Here is a 23,287-nt window from a genome sequence, read left to right as displayed (position 1 = left end):
GTGTGGAAAGTACCAACGGAAGTCATCGATGCACCTTCGGCAGTAGGAACGTCGAATCTGTCCATGGCCCATTTGGTGATCAGAATCCAGAATCGGGCCAAGGAAACTTCAGAGTGTCTGGATGAACATGATAGGCTCTGAAGAAGTTGTTGCCATAGAACAAACCCGTAATCCAGGTTGATCCCATTGTAAACTCCATAAAGAATCGAAAGGAACAGACGACTGGCACCGTCGGAACCTGAACTTCTCTCCGACAGTCCCTTGAACAGGACTGTAAATAAACCGTTCCATTGAGGTGGTAAGCAGGACTTCTTGAATCTGGCAACGGATGTAAAAACCTCCGTGTATCCCATGTTGTAAAACATGCTATACATATGACCGGTTTGTATGGACTCCGGATGGACTCTGGATGAGTCAGAAGCAAATCCGAGTAGAGAGCAGAAACTAGGGCGAGAAACGGAGGTTTTGTGGTCTCCAATCTCGAAGAATACTCGGTCGACAGCCTTGTCATAATATGCAGTCGCATAGACCTGCGATAGAGCCGTCATTGGCACCGATGCGATTCTGGATAGTGTTGGTTCGAGTTGTGAGTATTTTAGGCATTCTATGACCGGCGACATGTAAGGATCGTATGCCTTTGGGTTAAGATCAATTACTAAGCATTGCTGTGGGCGAATGGGAAGGATTTGGGATGTAGCATGAACTGAAGAAGAGTCAGCCATGGATGCAGGTGTGAAGAAGATGATGAACAGGAAACTGTATGGGAGAGTTTGTGGTTTGGAAAATTTGAGAGTGGTAAAGAGGTAAAAGGAGGTATAACGGACTATTTATAGTGGGAGGGAAGAGAGAGAAAGATTGTTTCAAATCTCTTATGGATGACAGTTGGGACGGACGATGATCACGTAGGAGAGAGAGTGTCAGATTCCTAGGATCACGCCGCCCAATAATCGGCGTTTCATAGGGACAAGCCGTTACTGTTTAACCACGCGCATTAAATGCCATAGGACAAAGAAAAACTTAGGATTTCAAAAGGAATGTCCGTTATTAATACGATCAACCATTTATTGAGAAATGTTGAAAGGCTTCTTTTAATTCGGCTAAATGAAATCTCAGAAAGAAAGATAAGGACAAGATCCCAGGGGAAGAAAAGTTATGGTTAATAACATTTTCATAGGAATCACATAAAATGGTACTTTCATCAATTCGTTAGTAAAAGCTTGAACAATATAATCGTTCACCGTCAATTCCTTAGGTGTTGAATTTTGGGTTTCACTTAGTTCGTAGTGTCATAAAACTAAGATCATAAACACAGATGTTGTGCAATCATAAACCTCAGTGGTAAGTGCTGAGAGTCTCAAGGGTTACCATGATGGAATGAGTGTAGTGGAGAAGTAATAGGAGATGGTGTAAGATAACAAAAGTACCTCTACTGCAAGAAGAAGGACCAAGCAGGAAGTTCTTAACTCATGTGAGAAAAGAATGAGGTAGCTCACGATTAGAATAAATGAAGTGGCCTTGTTGGGAAGACAAGGTTTGTGTATACCAGGTCATGAAGGCCTTTATTCAAAATCTTATGAGGCTTGAGACACATACAGCAGCATGCTTCTAGGGACAAGTAGGAAGTTCATAAAGTGTATCCACATAAACAAATAAAAACATAAAAAAAATTTTGGAATTTTTGAGGTAAACCGAACGCGAACCTACGATTGGTTTCGGTTGAGAAAAGATTTGAAAAACCGAACCCGAACGTTCGGTTGGTTTCGGTTCTACAAAATTTTGAAAAACCGAACCCGAACCTTCGGTTGGTTTCGGTTCTACAAAATTTTGAAAAACCGAACCCGAACCTTCGGTTGGTTTCGGTTGTACAAAAGTTTGAAAAACCGAACCCGAACCTTCGGTTGGTTTCGGTTCTAGAAAATTTTGAAAAACCGAACCTGAACCTTCGGTTGGTTTCGGTTCTAGAAAATTTTGAAAAACCGAACCTGAACCTTCGGTTGGTTTCGGTTCTAGAAAATTTTGAAAAACCGAACCTGAACCTTTGGTTGGTGTCAGTTAAGAGGTTTTTTTTTTTTTTTGAATTCATTCTAGTAAAAACAGAATTGTACAGCCAATACACAACATTGAGAAACTATCTTTGAAGAAAAGAGTGGGTTAGATAGTTGAGACGAACCCTAACGTTCGGTTGTTATCTTTAAGTTTGGTACTGATTCAGATTCCATCATACCAAGTCCTTGCAATATTTTATTGAATGATACTTCAGGAAGAGCTTTTGTAAAGACGTCAGCCAGTTGATCAGTGGTTCTTACGAAGTGAACTTCGACGTTTCCATCTTCCACGTGATCTTTGATGAAGTGATACCTTAGTGCTATGTGCTTGGTTTTGGAGTGCTGCACTGGGTTATGACAGATCCTAATTGCACTTTCGGAGTCGCAATATAGTGGGATCTTCTTCATATTGAGTCCATAGTCTCGAAGTTGGCTTTGAATCCAAATCACTTGTGATGTACATGATGCAGCTGCAATGTATTCTGCTTCGTCTGTGGATAGCGACATGCATGTCTGTTTCTTAGATTGCCAGCTGACTAACTTCCCGTCAAGAAATTGACATCCACCAGTCGTGCTTTTTCGGTCGAGTCCACATCCTCCAAGGTCAACATCAGAATAGGCTTGAACGAAGAAGCCTGAGTTGGATGGATACCATAGACCTAAGGAGGTGGTTCGCTTAAGATATCGTAGGATGTTCTTCACTGCAAGCATGTGAGGTTCACGAGGGTTTGCCTGAAATCGAGCACAATAACACACAGAAAACATGATATCAGGTCTGCTAGCAGTAAGATACATTAACGATCCAATCATTTGACGATAGAGCGTGATATCAACAGCTGGTTTGTCTAGAGATGGGGTAAGCTTAGTGCCGAATGCCATTGGGACTTTGACTTTTGAGTCTCCCATCATACCGAACTTTGCTAGGAGAGTCTTCGTGTAAGCTTCCTGATTAATAAAGATGCCTTCGGGTCCCTGTCTTATGTTTAAACCAAGGAAAAAGTTAATTGGACCCATTGAGCTCATTTCAAACTTAGTCTCCATCAGCTTTCTGAATTCAGCCGTTAAGCTTGGATTCGTGGAGCCAAAGATGATATCATCGACATAAATTTGAACTATCATAAGGTGGTTACCTTCCTTTTTGCGAAAGAAGGTTGGGTCAACCGAACCTTGTTTGAATTTAGACATCTTTAAAAATTTTGTAAGCGTTTCATACCAGGCTCTCGGAGCTTGCTTAAGGCCGTACACAGCTTTATCCAGAATATAGCAATGATTTGGATGCTTTTCGTTCACGAATCCAGGAGGTTGCTCTACGTACACCGTCTCTTCAAGTTCTCCATTGAGAAATGCACACTTGACGTCCATTTGGAAAACTTCAAAGTTCTTGTGAGCAGCATAAGCCAGAAATATTCTAACAGATTCTAGCCGAGCTACTGGAGCGAAAGTCTCTTCGTAGTCTATCCCTTCCTCCTGACAATATCCCTTTACCACCAGACGAGCCTTGTTCTGTATAACATTACCTTCCTTGTCCATTTTGTTCCTAAAAACCCATTTGAGACCAACAACCGAAGCATCTGGAGGAGTTGGAATTAGGCGCCAGACTTTGTTTCTTTCAAATTCGTTCAACTCGTCTTGCATTGCTTGAACCCAATCAGAGTGATCGAGAGCAGTGTTAACTGTCTTTGGTTCAACTTTTGATACGAATGAATTGAACATGCAAAATTCTACCTTTGAAAATAAGGAAGTTTGTTTTGCCTTCAGTTGTGATCGGGTCAGAACCTTTTCAGATACATCCCCAACTACTTGAGAGACAGGATGATCTCTGGTCCATTTGATAAGAGGAGGGTAATTTGTATCAACAGTTGGGTCTAATTCAGCATTGATTATTTCGTCTAGCTCAGATTGGCTATCATAACCGAGTGTCACATCATCATGTTCTACCTCAGTTGGTGTACTTTGGAAGATATGAGGTTCGTGTGATTCTAGTGGGCCTGAGCTTGCTGGTGTTGAGACCTCTTCGGTTGAAGTTGTGGAATTTGGATCCCCCTGGACTTGAGCGTTTGGCTCCCCCTCGACTTGAGTACTTGGCTCCCCCTCGACTTGAGCACTTGGCTCCCCCTCGATTTAAGCTTCGTTGGAAGGAGAGTCGTTACAGATTGATTCTTCTTCATACATTCTCCTTGCAGCATCTTCAACAATCTGCTCCATGTGATCAACTTTGTTATTTGCTGCACCAGCTTCAGAAAGTGAAGCATTCTCGGGTTCGTCAAAGAGCCCCAGAAATGTCTCAAATAGATTAGCAACCGAGACTGTAACCATGCCATTTGGAGGAAAGATTTCCCCAGTGATATTTTCTTTAGCCTGCAGCTTCTTGACATAGTTGTCGTCAAAGGTCACATAATACGTCTCTTCAATTTTTCTTGAACGCTTGTTTAGGACCCTGTACGCCTTGGATGTGAGAGAGTAACCCAGAAATATTCCTTCGTCGGCTTTGACATCAAACTTGTTGCGGTGTTCTTTAGAGTTGAAGATGAAACACCTTGAGCCGAACACATGGAAAAATTTCACATTTGGCTTCCTGTTGTTCAATATCTCATATGGGGTGAGTGCGAACCTTTTGTTGAGATATGACCTGTTCTGTGTAAAACAAGCAGCAGAAATAGCATCAGCCCAAAAATAAAGAGGTAAAGAAGTGAAACTTAGCATAGTTCGGGCAGCTTCACACAAGGATCGGTTTCGTCTTTCGACTATTCCGTTCTGTTGTGGTGTGTAGGGAGCTGAGAAATTATGACCAATTCCCTTCTCTGCAAGAAACTCTTCAAACTCCCTGTTCTTGATTTCGAGACCATTGTCGCTTCTGATGTTGCGAACAACCTTCTTGAGTTGTACTTCAATTTGCTTAATAAACATTTTCAGCTTTTGAGTCGCTTCAGATTTGAGCTTTAGAAAGAACACCCATGTAAATCGAGAAAAGTCATCAACGATAACAATAATGTACTTGCTACCACCGATGCTTTCGATAGATGAAGGACCACACAAATCAATATGAATTAATTCGAGTGGTTCAACAACTTTTGTGTTGATAATAGATGGATGACTTTGACGACTCTGCTTTCCCATTTCGCATGCAGCACATAGATGATCCCTATCGAACTTGAGTAATGGAAGGCCCCTTACATGACCTCCTGTAACAAGACGATTGATATCTTTGAAGTTAAGATGAGATAATCTTCGGTGCCACAACCAGCTTTCGTCGGATTGCGCTTTTGACAATAAGCATACAACTGGGTTTCCTTTGATGGGTTTCATGTTTAAGGGAAACATTTCACCCTTTCGCTCTGACTTGAGAATTATTTTATTTGACTTTTTCTCTATAATTTCTGAACCTTCATCATCGAATGAGACTTTGAGACCTGTACCTCCAACTAGTTGAGATACACTAATGAGGTTGTGTTGGAGTCCTTCCACATAAGCCACCTTCCTTATAGAGAAGTCCCCATTGGTTATCATCCCGTATCCCTTTATGGTGCCGAAAGAATTGTTTCCGAACTTGACGTTGCCACCATTTGCAAGCGATCTGTATTCCCTAAGCTCCTCTTTCCTCCCTGTCATGTGACGTGAGCAGCCACTATCAATGTACCATTCTTCATCGAACTGCTCGTCACTTATAACCTGCAAAATTTAGACAGATTTAGGAACCCAAAGTTTCTTGGGTCCACGTGAGCTTTGCATTGAAACAGGAGCACTGAGAGAGATATCAACAAGATAAGTTCTTTTTACGAGAGTTGTTTTATCTTTCCTTTTAATGGTGTAAACTTTTATTTTGTTAAGATTAGTAGAGTTAGTTTCGGTCTCTGGTGTGGATTTATTGATCTTCTGCTTCCACTTTTGCTCAGTTGATGAATGAGATTTAGAACGAGATCGATATGAAACAGAGGGTGAGGAAGAATTAGAAGAATTAGACTTAGAAGAGAACTCTAGGTGACCCTTTTGTTTTTGATCATTGGAGGGACCGACCTTAGAGTTTTGTACTCTTTTGTCTTCAGAACCGAACCTTTGCGTTCGGTTGGAGCTACCTTTGGAACCGAACCTTTGGTTCTGGTTGATATCCTTTTCAGAACCGAACTTCTGCTTTCGGTTGTTATCTTTTTGTGAACCGAACCTTGACTTTCGGTTGAAATCTTCTTGTGAACCGAACCTTGACTTTCGGTTTTTGGGACTTTCAAGCTTTTCTGCAGGAATGTTTTCATACTTTAGATTCTTTTCTTGATGAGTGAAGTATGCATTCTGGGAACGCCAGAATTGTTTCCTTTCAGAAAGGTTCTTCCTGTATCTATTATTCCTTTCTATCTTCCTATTCCGCATCTGAGAAGGTTGATGATGAACATTTTCTTTCGTTTTTGCTGACTCCTTGACCGATTCCATTTGAACTGCGGTAGAATTACTTTGAGCTGAAGGAGCCGTAGGAATGTCTGCTTTTGGTGAGTGAACATTCTTCTGAGGAGTATCTTTTGTACCACTAGTGCTCGGCTCACTGAAGTTATTTGGCTTATTCAATGGTTCGGGTATGTATCTTCCTTTGCTCTTCCAGGAAGTTCTTTCAGATAAACCAATGGTTTCGTCTGCATTATCAATAGGAGCTTCCCAGAAGTATTCATCACAGCCATCAGCATTGTCTTCGTTTACAATGGCTGCAAGTTCAGCTGTTTGATGTTCGGTTACTCCTGTTACCTTGTATACTTGATTTGGAGTAGTCCTGACCTTTTGATACACAACAGCTTTCTCAACTAATTTCGGGGACTTTTGATGGGACAACCGAGCGAACTCTACAGAATTTTCAGAAATCAGATTCTTGTGATTTTCTGGCTCGGTTTTAATAAATTCTGAGCAGTCAACCGTGTCCTCTACAGAAATTTCACTCATATTTTCGCCCTCGTTAAGCTCAGATGCATTTTCAACATCAATTTTGTTTTCTGAGCTTACGTTGGCGTTTAAAGAGTCAAATTTTTGCATGGTTTCGGTCCTCAGTTTAAGTCTGTCATTTTCATCCAAAAGATTTTTAAGCATGAGCTTGTGGTCTTTAGATTTAATGAAGGACTCAATTTTGTCCAGTCCATACATGTAGGTGGGATTTATGTCATCATACGATATCACACTTTCACAATTATAGGCTTCAGCATCGATTTCATCTTCCTTAAATTCTAGGAAGGGCAAGATCATGCGGTGAATCCTTTGGCCTATTTCACAATCCAAGTGAAGCTGAGTAATATTAGAATACAGACGTTTAGCAATTAAACAAAAAACATTTCGTTGTTTTAACAATTTCAAATTGTCTCTTTGCAAATAAATGTTTTCATCTTTAACTTTGACTAATTCTGATTCTTTCAACTCTATCCACATTCTCCGCTCCTCACTCTTTGACGCTGCCCTGCTCAATTAATTAGTTAGGTTAGAATTTGTGACCCGAGTTTGAGTTAAGCTACTATCTAGATGAGATATTCTTGTATTGACACTTTTTAGTTCTTTCTCATAAGAGGATGATGGTACTTTACATGAAATAAAAACAGATTGTACCTTCTTTATCAGTTCATCCAGCTCATTGAACTGCTGGCTGAGTGATTTGGCTGTGAAGCACATGTCCTCCTTTGCATTCTATCCATCATTGCCTCCATCGGTGTTGTATCCCCTCAATTGAGATACGTCAGAAACCATAAGGCATCTACCACCACTGCCTTCTTCCTTAGACACAAACGCCTTTCCATGAGTAGGCTGCCTCACTTCCTCGTCTTCTGAGTCGGTAGACCAAACTTCCGTGCTACCGAACTCATCACCTGGAACAGAACCCTGCACAATAAGAGCATTACTAGGCGGGTTAGCAGCAGACTTCTTCTTTCTCAACTCATCTAGCCTTTTCTGCAACACAGCTTCCTCATCGTTCCCATCATCTTTCTCAGCCATTTTCTTGAGGACACAGTCCTTAGCATAATGATTTTTCCCACCACAGTAGAAACAGCTCACTCCAGAGTCGCCGTCAACCTTCGGTTCCTTCTTGTGCTCCTCAACTTTCGGTTGATTAACCACCTTTTCAGAGCTGTAACTTCCCTGCCAGTTTCGGTTTTTGTTGCTGGGAAATTTCTTCTTTATGAACCTTTTGGGATTGGATACCATCAAGGCATAATCTTCTGATGTGAGATCATATTCTTCCAGGCTGAGGTCTTCATCCTCCATAACGGCTTTACTTTTTGACAAGAGGGCCAACGAACCGAGACCGGAAACGACATTCTTCTCTTGCACCACGTTTTTCTCTTGAGACTTGAGAATTCCCACCAGTTTCGCCAAAGAGTATGATTTAAATTGCTCATGGGCTTTAACCGTGGAAACTACTGCTCTCCACTCAGACCTTAGACCATTCAGGAATGTAACCTTCTGTTCGATGAGCTTCCTTTCAATATCATGTTTGATCATCTTGCAAAGAAGATGATTGAAGCGATCGAACGTCTGGGTCACAGATTCTTCAGCCCCTTGTCTGAATTCACCAAACTCAGATAGAAGCAGAGTTTGAATAGAATGTTCGAGATCTTCGTCTGTAGAGTACAGTTCACGAAGTCTGTCCCAAACATCCTTCGCCGTCGTACATGAGCTAACCAATCTGAATGTATCGGACTGAAGGGCGAACCGGATCAATCTTAGTGCTTTGATATTGCATTGGAACTTGTCCTTTTCATCCTGTGCAATGTCTTTCACGTCCTTGAGCAGATCATTGTATTCTTTTTGAGTTTTAATGATTCTGGACGTTGCAGAATGAGAGAACGGTCCGTTTGTGATGGCTTCCCAAATCAAATACCCATTTTCCTCCGACCCAATAACGTAGTCTTCGAAATGATGTGCCCATACTTCATAATCGTTGGTGTATAAGATCGGAATCCTTGTCGTCGAACCAATGCTGTTTGAAATATTAATAACGTTTGATTGTGTCGCGTCCATTATGATCGTAAAAACCTGTTCAAAGATCAGACTTGTAATAAAGCAGATTAGGGCAAAATAATAAATATCAAGATACGTCAATAAAGAGATGACAGCTCAATAAATATTGATGATTGCGGAAAAACCCTAATGAAAATCTTTTTCACAGAAAAGATGTGTATCAATTACACAGCCTCCTGCTCTGATACCAATTGATGAGATTAAAGATTCTTTTAATCTATGAAGATCGATTAGATCTTGAACAAGTTATGAAAACAATGACGATATAAACACAGTAAAATTATAGAACAAGAATGAATCAAACGTGTCGAATGATTAAAACAAAATCCTCAGAAGAGCTCGATTAAGAACATCAACTGTAGAGGATTGGAAGGTTACAAGTATGATCAAAGAAACCTTTAGTCGTCTGGAAAATATCGTATTCTCAGATCTCTAAAACCTTAACCTAATATGCATGCAAGCATAAGCTTATATACAAAGCATAAAAGACACACGGTTGGACAGGCCCAAACCATAATACAAAATATTATAAACAAACAAGCCCAAAAGACGCAATCTTTTAAGCCCAACAAATGAAATACAAAGTAACTAAATGTTTTTCTAATTCCCAATCTTAGTTACTTAGGCAAAAGTGAATTGATGCAATTCCATGAAATTACACATTGTGCCCTTGTGAAGACGTTAGTGGAGCGTGTGTGGTTTACCAGCACACTAAATGGTTCTAAGCAAAGGTAGCAAAGGGTGACTCAATGTTTGTCATAGTTCGGTGGAGCGTGTGTGGTTTACCGGCACATCGAATAGGTGATTGTAACATGTGAGGGCACCATGTATGTTTGCATGGTTATTCACACCCACTTTGTGATCCTCGGCATCTCAGTCACAAACAAGAGGGGCATATCGAGATTTAAACATGCCATTGAAATGTTCAATGAATCTCAAAGGATCTAGGAGTTTTCATAGATTTAGTGAATCGTCATTCACTTACCTTCAAATATTCTGCAACTAGATTACGACATCCTCTTCTAGGTTGTAGCATATTGTGTTGGTTCCTAGCCTTGGTATCTCATTTGGGTGATTTACTAAGGACTCAATCGATCAACTAACTTGAATTTGTTTTCTCCCATTTTGTAGATGTCAAAGTTTGACAACTATGGTCTTCCCAAATCCCGTGGAAGAAGCATTCCACATGAAGATGATATTCCACAATTCGATCGAGGAACAAGAAATCATACTTCACTTCCTCCTCCTCCTCCAATTATTCTCCCTAACCCACAAGATTGTAAAATTGAAAGGTTCAATATCACTTAAGCCCTTTTGGCAAGTAAACATAAAGAAGGAAAGTCAGTGTGTGCACACATCTTAGGGATGAAGTCACACATTGATAGGTTAAGAATGATGGGATCCATTGTTGGTGAAGAGATGGTTGTTGATTGGGTTCTTCAGTCACTTCCTAACTCGTATAGTGAGTTCGTAAGAGAGTACTATATGATGAACCACGACGTGAGCCTTATAGATCTCACCTATATGCTTATTTCTGCTGAATCAGCAATGGTTTGGCGCAATAGAAAAGCAAAGTTGATTGGTGAATCTACCTTCAAAACCTCTATGGATATAGACAATGGCAATGACAGACATGCAATGATCGAAAAGTTTGATCATAAGAGAAAGGCGATGTCTGAAGAAGTTCCATGTGTTGTTCCAAAAGAGTCAATTTGCTTTTATTGCCAAGAGAAGGGGCATTGGAGACGAAGTTGCCCTATTTACCTAAGAGATCTAAGAGATGGGAGAGTCAAAAGTATGACTACGCTTCAGGTAAAATCCACTATCTAACTCCGTTAAGTTCCTATTCATTGATTCTTAATACATGATGTGATAAGATTGCATTTGAATGTTTTGTAGGATCGGTGAAAAGAAAGGAAACTTGGTGAAAGAGCAAGATGAATCTAATCACAAGAAATGGATCTTGATCGCATGGACTTGAAGATTGGATTTTGAGCTTAGATAGTTATGATAGAGTTGTTAGAAATTTTCCTTTTACATAGTTTTCAATAGATTTTGCATTGTAAGGCCAAATGTTTTTCCGCTGCTTTTATAAATAAAATAAATTTTGTTTGACTTATTTATTTATTTGTTTACTTCCTTGCAATGAAATATTTATGAAAATTGATGTTTGCATATTTCTACAACAAATGGATATGATTCTTAGTTATGTTATTTATGAAAATGTCGAGAATATACCAAATAGGGAGAGTTTCTCATCGCCTAAATTTTAATTGGACTGAAATTTGGAATCACGCAACTTGGTTGCATGATGAATGAGAAATTTCATATTTGAAAATTAGACAAATTCGTTGACAAAGTGTCAAGTGAAGGACTAGGAGATCGAGTACACAAAGTTGTGTGTTGATCAAGTTCACCATAAGAGTAACAAAGATATTCGTCATGATTTACTAAAGGATTAGTAAATATGATTACACTTACATGATTAAGTGTAATTCTGAATTGATTAAAGGGTTTAGATCAATAGTAGAACGAATAAGAAGAATCAAGTAGGCAGAAAGATAAAAGTTTCTCCATTCTAAGAAGAAGGGAGAGTAGCTTTTATGCTTTATAATGGGTCTTTATGATTAAGAACCATATCTCAATTGATCCTCTAAGTAAGTCTTAGTACAATTGTATTTTTAAGAAGAGGAATCAAGAATTGAAGAAATGGTTAAATCAAAAGTCAATCGTAATTCGTTCCAATAACAAGTCTTAAAGTTAAGATTGTGACAATGAGTGAAAAGTATTAAAGGTTTATAACATTCATCAAATGTGGAAAGTTGTGATGTCTTGGATAAGATAAAGGCCAACTAGGACCAATTTATGAAGTGTTTTGATAAAAACTACACTAACTCTTGTATATTTGTTTGTCAAGAAATGGTTATTGACAAAAGAATCTTATATGTCAAGGAGTCAGTGGGAGCCTTAATGGTCTTGAAAGGTTTCAAGAACAAGTCAACTAAACCTTATTGATCATCACTAGCACATGAGTTGAGGTTTACAACCTATCGTGTTAACAATATTTTGATTCTGTGCCAATCCAATCGAGTTAATTATGCATGTGAGTTCTATGAATTCTCATTTGAATGCATAAAAGGCAAGGACCTTGATCAATGAAAAGTACATTGATAAGAAAAGGTGAGCTACTTAACTACTTGAAAGACGTGGTGGGCAGCTGTGCTACCATAAGGCAAGAAATCAAGATTAAGAAAGTTCGGTCCATATGAGTTTGAATTTTTCGTAAACTTTGGTTTTAACAAATTCACATGGATAGGAACACATACACCGTTTAAATCTAAGTGTCATAAGATTTCCTCCTTCATGAAAATGATTATGAGGAAATGCTTTCACGAAGATTTCCTCCTTCATGTAAAGTTGCATTCTCGAATTCAATTATGGTTACGGTATCCCTTTCCATGATTTGAATTGTGAGGTTTGGCAATTAGTCTTAATTGTTTAGACACACATATGAACTATCTAAGGAAAAGGTGTATAAGCTTAAGAGGCCTTGAGAAAAGATTATCAAAGCATTAAGTATTAGAAACATGGACTTAAGAAATTCAATAGGTATCGTTTTTCTGGAAGTTAAGATGTTTTGAATACATGTTGAAGCTAGTAGGAGCATAAGTGTTATGTATTTATAATAATCATCATGATAGTGGGAGCATAAAAGTTATGATTGTATGATTATTATGGAAAGTTTTTCAAGTTGACAATATTAATTATAGAAAACAAGAGTTATACCTTGCAAACTCGTAAGGGTTGTAAAGTTGTTTTGCTATAATATAGGGAGAGAATATTATGCTTCATTTCAAATCTAAAGGATTAGGTTGTGGAATGTTAATAAATTTAGTCAAAGATACATAGTGTGTTCTTAAAATTTCGATTATGATTACGGCATTCCTCTTTACAATTCAAATTTTGAGAACATAGCAAATAAAACATTATGCGTCGTGTCCTATACGCTTCGGGTATAGGATCGATTGCAAATGCTTTAATATTTGACCATTATAAAATTTTCCAAATGTCTAGCACATTTAGAGGGAAAAAGGGACTAGAATTGGTTTTGACTAAAATAATTAAACAACTATCAAAGGACAATCCAAAGTTCGACGAGGATTGGTTGCTTGTGAGTAGTTGGAAGCATGGTATTAAATGGACCATATCGACATCATTATGAATAGATAAGATTCTATTAAGAATGAGTTGCCATATGGAAAGTATGGAAGCGTGTCCATATTGGGAATTGAATATTGAAAAATCTATGTCTAGATTAGAAACTTTTATGCAAAAGGATGTTGAAAGGAATGTACTTTGAGTGAGAGACATCATATCTAAGGAATTGTCTTGTAACAATCTACGATAAAAGATTTTGTAACATCATTAGCAATAGTCTTTGTGACTTTGGTGCAGTGACATTACGAAAGAATCATTGCATAGAATGTTAGAATTTAGCATATTCTATAAGTAGCAAGAATTTTGATATTCTTTCACTTATGAAAAAGGCTTCGGAGTTATGAAATGAGAATGACTGGAAATGTGTTCAATGTGATCTATTTCACAAAGTAAGAACCATAGGTGAACATTGTGTGCATGCTAGGAGCATGGGATAAGTGTTGTAATTCAAGTAAGAAGTTGATTACCTGAAACGACAAATAATGAGTAATCAATATGGTGATAAATAAAAGGAGTTTTATTTATACTCAAAGGGTTGAGGCCATATGGGATTAGTATTATTCTTGTGTTTCACTTTGCGTGTTTTGACCTCCAGAATAATTTAGTTTATTAAGACTAATCGAATTATTCAAACGGGCCACAGTCGTTCATATGTTGGAAGTAGGTATGAATGAAGACTGTCATGAATTGGTGTCTGGATTGTCTAAAAGAGTATTGGACATAAGCAAATGTTTGCTGCAACATTCATGAGTGCTTATGAATATGAATTTGAGCATTGGATTAAACCCACGCTCACTTGGATCACTCCATGAATTGTATCACGAGTGATTGGTGAGACGATAACATCTTATATTCTTGAAACCAAGATGTGTGAGTTGTATCTTGCTAATTGGTTGCACATTGATAATATGTAAACGCACTAGTAACTTGGTGTTATAAAACATATTGTTGTGTGTGATTTGGTTAGTAAGTGAAAGCAAGCATTGTATCAAAGTTTATCCGTTCCTTTTATCCAAAGAAGGATAAAAGCGATATCTTTTGGGCCCCTCGATCGTTTAGTGATGACAAACGTAAATGCTCAGTCGGGCTAGAGCTAATTTGATTTGTTCAATTAGTCAGTCGTCATAAATCGGGAATCGAGAAATAGTACAAAGTGAATGATTAGAAATCATGTCTCATATGATATGTAGAATGGAGGAATATATGATCCCTTATGTAAGGACACGCGTATCTGATAGGATCAGAGTTGACAGCGGCTTTGGAAAGCTACGATTGCAGATCAGGATCTGAAGTCATACGCAGAATAGTTATTAGACTTATCCAAGTGGGAGACTGTTAGATTAGTGTCTAAGCCCATAACTATTTTGGTATGTACTTGACCCGATGGTGCATGGTCCTTTTGGGTTGCCTTCACCAAAGCAACTTGATAGGATGAATTATGGAGAGAAAGGATTAAATATGATTTATTAATATATTATGGGAATAATATATTAAAGGAGAAATCATATTGTTTAATTAATATTAGTCAATAATTAATTGGTAATTAGCTTTGTGACTAAAAGAGATTAATTAAACTTAAGGGACTGGAATTCTAATTATAAAATAATTATAATTTGGGCCATGGATTGCCTTATATTAAGGGATGGACGAATTCTAATGGGAAACCCATAAGGAAATCATCCATGGGCTTAATTAAATGAGTCTATGGGTTGCTTAGGGCTTAAGCATCCAAATTAGGGTTTCCTTGTTAGATAACCCTAATAGCCCAGCTATATAAAGACCCCTTAAGGCTAAAAACCGTGGCTAAGCTTCTTGTTAAGGTTTCTACACTTTTTGGTAGCCTCCAACCTCTCTCCTATTCATCCTCTTGCTTATGGTGTTTGTGAACCATTAGAGGAGTGACACTTGGGACTCTAAGCCTTCCAAAGTCAAATCAAGGAGATTTGGGATTGTTATTCCTACATAACAATCAAGGTAACATTATAAACTCATTCTTATGTTAATATGATTACTTGCATGCTAGAATTAGGGTTTATAGTCTTGGATTCAAAGCATGTACAATAGAGAGACCTAGATCCAAGCTTTCGGGTTTGTATGAGCAGATAGGATGTCTTATGACCAAAACCCATCAATTTACTCCTAATGCCTAGAATCTAACCTAGACTAATACCATGATGAGCTAAGGACTTGAAAACACCAAAATGCCTAAGTCCATGAGAGTTTAAGGTTGTAAACTCATGGAGAAATGGTCCATATACCGTAAACTCCATTTAGTAGTGTTTTGATGCCACACAACACTTCCTAAGGCTTAAACATGAAGTAGGAATACTTAGATTGGCTTAGAAAGCTTCAAACATCAAATGGTCACAAAGGGGGTGAGCTTACGACTGTAAACCTAAGGGTTTATGATCGTAAACCCTTTTGCTAGTGACCATAAGACCGTAGACTCATTAAAGTACTGTTCCTTGAACCCCAAACACATTAGCTTGTCCCTACAACACTTATATGCAATCCTTGAAGCCAATAACACTTGATAAAGGTGTTTAGCATACCCTAGGGTGTCTTAACTTTGTTTATTAGTTGTTTAAAGACTAATGTGATACATATATATGATATTATATGTTAACTAGGATCATAGAGTGTGTTCAAGACTTCACTTGACACCTAGCAATCCTACGTCTTCAATTCATCCGTACCACTCACTACAGATGAGTTCATACCCCTTTATCAGTGTTTTAAATGTTTTTATAGGGGGGATACAAGCAGAATCATGCTAGTTATTATATCAATCACATGTGATTATTAAGCAACATTCAAATGATTTACTACACATTAACTGTTTTACCAACCAGTTTTCTTTAAATGATTTTCATAAACGTTTTATATGTTTAAAACTCCTTATTAAACTGTTCTTTATATACTGTATGTTTCATTTCAAACTCATTTACAATTGTGTTTCAAACAAATTTTTTTCGTTATACTTAAACTGTGTTTTCAAACAAATACTTCAAAACCATTTTTATAGGCTGACATCAAGTCGACCTTTACCTAGATAGGAATGCCGTTCAAAAGTGTTACAAAACTTATTTTATTCTTTTGTATTGTCAATTGCATGCCTATATATGTATAATTATATAAGGAATGTTTAAAAGGCTTAGGAAGGCTTGCCCGCCCTATTTCCTTTTCGCCCTTGAGATGTGGTCTGGTGGGATCACTACTAGAAAACAGCCCTTTAATGACGCGCAAACAATGACACACAATGATAGAGGACATGCATTTGTCGGTGCCCTAAAAATGAATGTCAGCTTTCCTAAATATGAAGGATAGAGGACACGTATTTATGTGTGCCCTAAAATTAGAGTCCAACAAGAAAAATAAAAAACACGGAGGGCACCTACCATAAAAGAGCGTGTCGTGTAGAACTGTCGCTTTATAATTTTTTCATGAACGCGCGTTGTCCAAATTTTTAATTGCTAAGAGGGAAATGAAATACCAAAAATTAAAAACCCTGCCTATACTCTCCTTCTTCTTCTTGGTATGTTATGAAATCCTCATCGATCAAAAGAAACCCTAAAAGCATTGTGTGGGTTCCTGACATTCGATTTTTAGTTGTGAAGTTCCTTAAATTATATTTTTCACTTCCTAATATGCGATTTTCCCAAATTGGTGTTTGATGTGTAGAAGATCGATAATTTCATATTTTTGAAGTTCTTAAAATCCTCTTCCATCCATAGAAACCCTAAAACCCCTTTGAGCACCTTTTGATGCTTGTTTCCCTTACATATCAGGTACAAAAGTCAAAAGACTCATTGGTTTCCGGGCCAATTTAGCCTTTCAAACCACCTTCCGTTTAACCTCCGATGACTTTCTTTCATTTTCATCACCGGTTTTCACTCTCTTGTTCGGCTTACAGGAACAAGAAACGCGTTCGTGTTTGTGTTGCCAATTCCGATACTTCACCGGAATCCAAATCCCGGGGTTCAATTTCTCTCACGTTCACAATATTTCTAACTAATAATTCCTATAAAAATTGTGGCACCTCTTATTTTGCTGATCTGTCTCTCTCAAAAACCCTAGTTTACCATCGTTCTTCCCTCTTCGGTGATCTTATCTAAAACATCGTTATTTCAGTCACTAACTATCATCTTTCTCATGGCATCACGAGATCCGGACATTGAAGGAGGCGAAGGCGGCAGCCTCAAGAACAATGGCAGAACCATTAACTCGTAAGTGTTTCATTTCAATCATGGAATCAATGAAATATATGTTGATGATTTTGGGATTCCTGTCTCCACTTGTTTATGCTTAACTGTGTGCTTGAAAAATGGGTTTTCATTTCTTTTTTCTTATGCTCAACTGGGCATTTATGTGTTTGAATTTTCACCGATGCGGTTTCTCGTTTTTGCTATATTTGTAAAGTGAAGGTCTCGATTTTTCGATTTGTTTTATTCTTCTTATGTTATGAATGCGCGAGTCTAAACATAAATTATGTCGACATTAATGGTGGAATAGTATTCACATAAAGAGCTACCTTTCTTCAAATCCTAATTTTTCCTATCTGACATTGCATTTTGTTAGCGATTTTGATTGAATGTTCGCAAGTTTTTATGCGAACAAATACACAATCATAGGGGCATTTTCAAAGTGATTATTGCGATTTCAAAGAATCATAATCAGATAATTAGGTGTATCCCACTAGGGCTAGTTAGGTAATTCCACATTTATCTCAATAATTAATTTTCTTAAAGCAAATTCATATCTGCACATCTCCATATCTGGATAATTTTGTCGTCAAATAATAAAAAATTCAAAATCATAAGCTGAGTACTGTGAAGTCGAATCATGATAATCAGTTTAAATTCGCATCCAAACAATCTCCACATATACAATTGTATCTTATTCAACTATTATGCTACTCTTTTAAACTTATGAACAATTCACTATATGAAATATTTTGTTCTTTTTTTTTTCTTTAACTTTTTGATTGGATCAATGGCCAATGGGGACAAAACTCAATCATGTAAACTATATATAGAGTGTTTTTCTTACTTAATACAAAAAGAAAGACTTATTAAGTCCTAACTTTTTACAAATATGTCCTCATATATGTTTTCCTTATGTAATTTGATCTTTCTTTATAGGGAAATTTATAGCTGGAAGATCTGAATCCAAATCTTTTGTAGTTAGTGCAATAGAGAAAGTGATTGATGGATCTTCTTTAACTGGGCAATTAGAAGCTCTTGATGCAGATTCAGAACATTCCAAAGTTTGTTAATATGCATCCATTCACATTTTCATATTAGGGTATGTAATTGTATTAGCATAACGATTTTTATTCCACCAAAATAACAAAATTTTATTTTCATTTGTAGTTTTTTACACTATAAGATATTATAACACTTGTGGAAACTTTCAGGACGAATGTTTTTTTAATGGAAAACGATATGCATTTTTTGCTTCTTTATTTTTTGTATAAAGTTTTTGGTTGTTTATGTTGATTTTTACTTAAACAACAATAATCAAGACTACTTCTTGAAGTGTTACTTATAATTTTATCAGATCTTATAATACTTTCTGTAAACGAATTTGAAAATAAAAGTAGTATCAAGTATCTTTATAAAACATTATTGTTCTTTCTAACTTTTTAATTGAAGTTCTTTACTTTTGTAAACAATATTAAGCGATAAGTTTTCTGATACTTAATGTAAGTAAATCATTTTTCCTCATACACTTTCCATGGTGCTTTCTGATTCTTTGATTTAGATAAATCTTGATGAAGAACAACTTGATGAAATAAATGAAAAGGATTTTGTTGCTTCACCAGTTCTTGTTGAAGATATTGCAGCAATGGAGGAAGTAGGTTTAGTTTCTTTATTTGATATTGATAAAGAAAGTGAAGAAATTAGAAAATTATCGATTCCTCCTCCTGGAAAAAGGGAGAGAATATATGTAATTAATCCACTTTTAACCAATCATCGTGAACATCTTTAATATAGGTGAGATATTTTTATTTTTATTAATTTTTAAAGCATCTTACTTTCATTTCTTTCTATTATTACAACATTATAATCAACTGTTGCAATGTCATACAAATACATAACAATTTTCATTACTATGATTTGGTAGATTTTATAATTTTAATACGAATAACTATAAGTGCAATGATGTAATTAAGTAGATTTTTGAAAGTAAAATGTCTTGATAAGAAAAAGTATGCTATAAATAGGTAGATTTTTTAACGTTGCACTAGAAAGAAACAAAAGTAGGATGCTTTAATCAACAAATAAATGAAAGTACAATATTCATTTATCCTATTTTTCTTAATACTTAATAATCATTTTGCTTTATGTATTCAATTTAATACAAATATTCATTTACTTGTTACTCGATATAAACTGGGTTCCAGTAAAAGCATACGTTTTTATTTCCTTTTCATGACTTAGGAAGTATATTTAATTTATCTATTTTTTTTCCTTTTATAGGTTAACAATCTTGACCGAGGAATTGACTGCCTAGAAGTCAAAATATGTACAGGTGAGTTGGCCAAGTTCTTGTGTTTAGTTTATTAAAAATTAAAAATGAATTAATAAGAGAGTTAACCTTGTTCTAGTTTCAGTTATATTTTTTATTCTATGTTTATGAACTAGGGGAAATGGGATTCCTAAAGTAATCTCTGTTCTTCTTTAAAATCATGATTAGTCTCAGTTTGTCTACGTTCACTACTGATTGGGGTTTCTGCGTATTAGGAGGTGCCGCAATCACATGCAATCTTGTTGAGGTTTCTTCACAGTTGCCGGAGGAAATGATGTCTGGATCTTTATCTTGGCCAGTTTTTGAAATGGATTGGAGCAAACTCCCTGGAATTTCAGAAACTTCAGTTATATTGGATGCTTTTAAAGAACAAGAAGCTTTTGACTACAACAGTTTCGTTGTTATTCATGGAGGTGGTGAGTAAAGAATCTTGCTTGCTTATTCATTCTCTATGATAAAAAGTTTTCACTGAAATTAATTTCCAATGATTTGGCACATTAACAATCAAGTTTCCTTTTTTTATCCATTTTATGTGCCACTTTGTTTTTCAGGTTCTTTTGGTCACTTCCAAGCTAGCAAATCTGGTGTTCATAAAGGGGGGGTTGAATAAACCTCTTGTGAAAGCTGGCTTTGTTGCTACTAGGATTTCTGTATGCTCTATTGCTTTACCACTAGCTTATTATTGTTGTTTCAAGGCTATACCCTCATTCTATTTTTTTTTCAAGTTGTATCTTTGTAATATCACCTTTTGTATAAACTTCACCTTCATTGCCTTTTTAGTATATCTTATGTTATTCATTTACTACTAAATTTATGTCTAACTGTTTCTCATTTTATTAGGTGACATCCCTCAATCTTGAAATAGTTAGAGCACTTGCAAGAGGTAGACTTCTCATTACCAAACTAAAGTTTCCACTCATTTTAATTTTGACTTCTGGATATCCAATTACATGTTGACTTATGTTTTTAACTCCTTTTGCATAGGGTATTCCATCAGTTGCGATGTCTCCATTTTCTTGTGGATGGTCAACCCATGAAAGAAATGTTAGGAAGCACTCAAAAACTATCGTCCATCAACTCATTTTAAATTTATACTCCTTTTACACAACAATACAACAATAACAATCTTCTGGTTTTACAGATAGCATCTGCTGATGTGTCAACAGTGTTTATTGCCCTTGACTGCGATTTTGTTCCAGTAAGTTTTAAGTTTCTCAACATAAAAGGTTAAAATTGTCATTTACTATCATTCACAGTGTTCATTCACAATACGACCTTGAAAAATATATGATATTGTTACATGATTCTAACAATGATAATTTGATATTGCCATGTAGGTTTTCGCATGGGGATGCAGTACTCAATGAGTCACTGGTAAGTAGCATCTAACAATAGGGATGTAATTGTAAATTGTAATTGTATGCACTATATTAAGTGGAGATGTAATTATAAGTCATCTTGCAGCACATTTGGTATAACTAAAAAAATAGAATACTTAGTCAAAAAAAATAATGAAACATTAAAATACAACATCGTAAAACTTCGTGTTGAAGTTGTAAGAAACAAAGAAATCGAAGCATCAATTGTGGTTTAATTCAAATTCTGGGACAAAAAGAGTCCCATGGGTATTTTTGGAATATTTAGTTTTTCTAACTTTTATGCGTAGTCTTAGGGGCTACAAAAGTTGCTGGTGTTAGTGATGAAAGACAAGGTTCAGAGTCAAAAAGTGTTGTAGAGCTAACAAATGGTTCTTCAGGTATGCAATACTCTAGGCGTAATTATAATATAAAACTATAAAAAATTTCATTTTTTGATATATATTTTTTGTTTTGTTTTGCAGAGGATACCCATTCCTCTACAATGTTTTTTTGTTTCTGTGTATTTTGTCCATCATTTAAAGTTGATGGAAGAAAGGAATATGAAGCCACTTGATTCAAATCTTGCAGCATTATCAGCAAGTTACAGTAAAGACTGAGAGTTGAATTTAGCTAAGTCATTCTTGAGTGAGATGGGCCAATGTACAACTGGCTATCCATATAATCAGCTGCTTGGAGCATTTGTCTTAAAGAATTATGAAAGGCAAGATGCAACTTTACTTAGTTAGAATTTGATGTATAGAGTATATTACATGAAAATTTAGATATTGTAAAAAATAGAATTGTATGACATTAAATTTTATGCAATGGATTGTATTTTTTGCATATGATATTTTATTTCTATTATGAGATATTAGATGCAAATTTAATTTAAAAATTAATAAATATACAAATATATTTTTTTTAAAAACATTTAAAATTATGATACGCAAAAATGTGAGTCATCTTCATTTATGACATGGCCTTTCTTAATAGGGGCTTCCTTGATACGCATTACGTGTCATCAACACGTGCGTCGTAAGGTTACGACACACAAATACGTGTCGTCTTCCTTTATGACAGGGCCTTCCTTGATACACATTGCGTGTCATAACCACGCATCGTAAATGCGCATCATAAATGTGTGTCGTAAATGCGCGTCGTCTCTCTTTATGACAGGGCCTTTCTTGACGCGCATTTGCGCGTCGTCTGAGCGTTTTACGACGCGCAATGAGCGTCGTAAAAGCCTGTTTTTCTAGTAGTGGATATCGGGTACCCATCCGAAGGTCGTTTAAATATTAGTTATATATCATGTGTACATATATAGTCATAAAGGTTCTTCCAGTTCATTCAATACCCGTGGGTAGCAAAGGTAGACGTCCATGTTCATACGTACCACTTACATTACTAGTAAACTACCATATGGGTAGTTCAGGAAGATACTAAAACTATTACTAGAACACGATATCATGCATTGAGTCAGTTCATTCATGAGTCAATACTTGCTAGATAGAGAGAGATCACACGTTACAGCTAGTACACAAAGTACATTACTATACATGCCAGATAGAGATAGACCACACATTATAGGTAGGACACGCAGAACATCGCAGTACATTACTATACTATTACATAGATATGTTTACATGATTACATTTACACGAGTACATTTACATTAACATGCTTACATGAGTACATTTACATAGATAATATATGATGAGTTATTATTACATTTTATATGTATAGATTATGTTGTATAATCCTCATTATTATCTTTACCTTGTGATACAATCACATAATCGACGAGATAGATTGGATTTAATATCTTAGTACCAAAGGATACTTTATGGGATTAACCATTCCTAGAATCTCTGTTAGCTACAGAGGTAAAAGCACATCCATGGATGTCAACGGTTGATACCATTACAGGTATACATTAATGGACGAACTATTCCTACACCCAGCTGTTAGCAACAGAGGTAAATGTACATCTATAGATGTCTTCAGTTAACACTGTTAGCTACCCTAGTACCAAAGGGTAATACTTAGGTTATTTATATTATTACCTTTATCTTGTGACTCATTCACATAACCGATGAGGTGAATTATATTTGAGTGTCCTAGTACCAAAGGATACAATTTCTTATAATAATAATA

General features: G+C 36.4%; 1 pseudogene; it reads left to right on the top strand.

The window, feature by feature from the left end:
• Positions 1-19,935: 19,935 nt before the first annotated feature.
• LOC145035985 (isopentenyl phosphate kinase-like) lies at positions 19,936-21,750 on the top strand (annotated as a pseudogene).
• The last annotated feature ends 1,537 nt before the right edge of the window (positions 21,751-23,287 follow it).

Source organism: Lactuca saligna, chromosome 3 (genome assembly GCF_052625555.1).
Source record: "Lactuca saligna cultivar CGN05327 chromosome 3, ASM5262555v1, whole genome shotgun sequence".
NCBI lineage: Eukaryota > Viridiplantae > Streptophyta > Magnoliopsida > Asterales > Asteraceae > Lactuca > Lactuca saligna.
This window is presented reverse-complemented; position numbering and strand designations above follow the sequence as displayed.